The following is a 4,285-nucleotide window of genomic DNA, read 5'->3' on the forward strand; positions in this document are numbered from 1 at the left end:
GTGCACTGGCGGCTGCTGTTCTTTCTCCCTTTCTTGATTTAATACTGTACAATTCAATATTTTGTTTCAAGAACTTGAAGGTGACAGCTATTTACAAAGAAACTTGAATGCAAATGAGGTATATCAAAGATCCCATTTAATATCCGATGGGTTGATATTTAAACAAATTAGACACTATTTTTAAATATATTAAATCATCGACATATTGAAAGATTTAGAGTAGAAGAAGAACAAAAAACAGAAGAAACTAATCTGTCATTTGAAGTAAATTGGCTCATCAGATCATGAGCTTCATTTCATTAATTTATAGGCTTCAAAAATACAAAAATTTGTTTAACTACTACAAAAGTTGTTTGCCTAACAATATGGATCACCATGCACAGATCCATCATGTTACCTAAATTGATCAGATGGTAGAACCTATTACAAAAGTGCCAGCAGAAATGTCATACCTAGTTGCTTCAACCACTAACACACTAACACTCCTCCTTGGCATTTCTGCTGGAAACACCAAGACTTTTCCTTAATGTTTCAAACCTTGCCTTTGGTAAGGCTTTGGTCAGAATATCTACAATTTGATCTTCTGACTTGCAATGCACTAGTTTCACTTCATTCTCAGCTTCAACTTCTTTAATAAAGTGATACTTGATCTTAATATGCTTAGTTCTTCCATGAAACACATGGTTCTTAACCATTGCAACTACTGACTGATTATCACAAAAAATTTTTGTTGGATCATCTTGCTTTTGACTCAAATCCAACAGAATTTTTCTTAGTCAAATTGCTTGATTAACAACAGCTGCAGTAGCTATATACTCTGCTTCTGCTGTTGATTGAGCCATAGTTCTTTGTTTCTTTGAATTCCAACTGAATACATTTAATCCAATGAAAAACACATAACCTGAAGTGCTTTTCATGTCTTTATGAGAGCCAACCCAGTCATTGTCTGCGAATCCAAACAATCTTGAACTTTCATTCTTCTTGAACCAAATTTCAAGTTCATTGGTTCCTTTGACATATCTCAACACTCTTTTTACAGTCTTAAAATGCAACTCACTAGGATTTTGCATGAACCTAGAGAGTAAATTTGTAGCATACATGATGTCTAGCGTTGTTGCTGTCAAATACAATAAGCAACCAACCAAGCTTCTATAAATAAAACCATCAACTTTGTTAGCTCCATCTTCCTTAATAAGTTTCTCATTTTGAGCCAAAAGAGTGTTGACTGGTTTGCAATTTTCCATCCCAAACTTATTCAGGATTTCATTTGCATATTTTTTTTTGACAAATGAAGATTTTTTGTTGGTTTTGATGAATCTTCATTCTAAGAAAATAAGACATTTTTGCCATATCTGTCATCTCAAAAATTTCCTGTATTTGGAGCTTAAAATCCTTCACAAGAGCTGATTTGCTACCTGTCACCAAAAGATAATCAACATACAAAGAAACAATCAACAGATCATTACTGTTAAAAACTTTAATGTACAATGTTGCTTCACTGAGGCTTTTCTTGAATCTTAATTTCATTAAATGATCATCAATTCTGGAATTTCACACTCTTGGAGCTTGTTTTAATCCATACAAAACCTTCTTGAGTAGATAGACTTTGCCTTCATGTCCCTTGGTAACAAAACCATCAGATTGTTCAATATAAATCTCCTCTTCAAGATAACCATTCAAGAAGGCAGATTTGACATCAAGTTGGTATATTTTTCAACTTTGCTGAGTTGCTAAGGTTAATAGCAGCCATATGATGTCCAACCTTGCAACTGGAGTAAATGTCTCTGAAAAATTAGCACAAAGCTGTTAGGAGTAGCCTTTAGCTACCAATCTAGTTTTAAATTTGTTAATGGAACCATCAGTATTCAACTTTGTTATGAAAATTCATTTAACACCAATGATGTTTTTGTTGCTTGGTCTGTCAACCGGCATCCATGTTTAATTTTTCTCAATCATATGAATCTCTTCTTTCATGGCATTCCTTCACTCTGAAAATTTAACAGCTTCTTCAAAGCTTGCAGGTTCAAGAATGGTAACATTTGATCTTTGATAAATATCTGTGAGTGGTCTGATTCCTCCCACTGGTTCATGATCAATGATTTCATTTTCAAACATATAATCTTCTTAATCTTGAAAGCTTATCATGTCTGCAACAGTTTGCTTGCCTGATTCTTCCTTTGACTTTTTTCAATTTCAGGTAGCTTGCTCATTAAATCTCACATTTCTACTTACAATCATCTTGCCTGTAAGTGGATTGTAAGTCCTATAGCCTTTGGTGATGTTGCTATAGCCCAAAAAAATATATTTTTTTATTTTTTTATCAAGCTTGTCCCTTTTGATATCAGGAACAAACACATAACAGATGCTGCCAAAAATTCTGAGGTGGTGCATTGATGGTTTGCTTCCATACCAGGCTTCGAAATGAGTTTTTTCGTTCAAAGCTTTTGTGGGCAGCCTGTTGAGCAAGTAGACAGAGGTATTGACTGTCTCTACCCAAAATTTCTTAGGAAGATTTTTCTCAAACAGCATGCATCTTGCCATCTCCATGATTATTTTATTCTTCCTTTTACTGACTCTATTTTGTTAAGGAGTGTAAGTTGCTGTCAGTTGGTGTTCAATTCCTGCAACTTCACAAAACTCATTAAATCTGTCAGATGTGTATTCAGTACCATTGTCTGACCTTATGATCTTGATTTTGCAGCTACTTTGATTCTCAATCCAAGCCTTGAACTTTCAAAATACATTTGCAACTTTAGACTTTTGTTTCATGAAATAAATCCAACATATTCTGGTAAAATCATCTATAAAAGCAATGAAATATTTACTGCCATTCAAAGATAATGTTCTCATAAGATCACAAACATCAGTATGAACAAGTTGAAGTTTTTCAGTTACCTTCCATGCTTTGTTAATTATAAATGGCAACTTACTTTGTTTTCTTAGTTAACAGACTTCATACACTCCAGCACTGACTTCAACAGTAGGCATGTTTAATACAAGATCATTTTTATGCATGAAATTCAATGCATTGTAGTTGAAATGCCCCATCCTTTTATGCCATAAAGAAGATTTATCATGTGAAGTAGCATATGTAGAGGAGTTTGTTTCATGCCAATTCAAAGAAAAACATTTTTCTTTCATATTAACAATAAAGAGTTCATGGCTAGTGGGATCATGAATTATACATGCCTTGTCTTTAAAAACTAAAGAGTAGTTATTTTCTAACAACTGTCCTACACTTAGCAAGTTTTGATCTATTTTAGGCATAAATAACACATCTAAAATGAGTTTGGTACCTGTTGGTGTCTCAATTGTCACTACTTATTTTCTTTTGACTTCTATGAAATTACTATTACCTATTCTGACTTTAGAGGTATAGGTCTTATCTAGTTCTTTAAACATGTTGATATAAGATGCCATATAGTGTGTGCAGCCACTGTCAATGAGCCATGCACTTGAGGAGGTTCTGGTTCAATAACAAGTTACAACAAAAATTTGCTCTTTTAGCTGTTGTTGATTGTCAACAACTATGGCTTGTTGATTTGGCTGCTGTTGTTTTTTATTTTTACTTACCTTCTCCATGTGGCCAAGCTACTTACAGTACCTACATTGTATGTCAGGTCTGTACCGACAATATTTCTCCAAGTGAGTGGTTTTTTTACAGTGAGAGTAAAATGATAATTTTTTTTTCTTTTCATTATTTCTAGAACCTTTGTTTTTGTGATCTCTTTGTTTTCTGCCTTTGCTTTCTGTTTACTTCTTGCCTTTCGCTTTGGTCGTAAAAACACCTTCTATTGAATCCTCTTGTCTGATAGACTTTATTTGCTCTTGAGCTTGTAAAGCATTGAACAATTCTGCTAGAGTTATCTTGGTCAAGTCTTTAAAGTCTTCAAGGGTTGAGATTTTTGACTCAAACCTCTCTGGTAAGCTGACAAGAACCTTCTCTACAATTCTTTTATCTGACAGCTCCTCACCAAGTAATCTAATCTTGTTTACTATCTTCATGAGTTTGTCATTGTATTCTTTTAAATTTTCAGACTCCTTCATCTTTAAGACTTTAAACTCTCTTCTAAGATTCAACACTTGCATTTATTTTATCTTGTCACTACCTTAAAACTCTTCCTTGAGCACATCTCAAGCTTGTTTTACAATTTTACAAGTCATAATTCTAATGAATATGTCATCAAAAACCAAAGACTTAATACAGCTTTTAACCTTGTACCTCTTTACTTTTTATTCACTATAATTTTTCATTTGAGTTACTGTTGAATTTGCAGGAAGTTGT

The 4,285-nt window shown here is 33.4% G+C and overlaps 1 pseudogene; it reads right to left on the reverse strand.

The window, feature by feature from the left end:
• Positions 1-776: 776 nt before the first annotated feature.
• Positions 777-4,047, reverse strand: LOC111284394 (secreted RxLR effector protein 161 pseudogene; annotated as a pseudogene).
• Positions 4,048-4,285: the final 238 nt, after the last annotated feature.

Source organism: Durio zibethinus, chromosome 6, assembly GCF_047325235.1.
Source record: "Durio zibethinus cultivar Kanyao isolate XHJ-2024 chromosome 6, ASM4732523v1, whole genome shotgun sequence".
In the NCBI taxonomy this organism is placed as follows: Eukaryota; Viridiplantae; Streptophyta; class Magnoliopsida; order Malvales; family Malvaceae; genus Durio; species Durio zibethinus.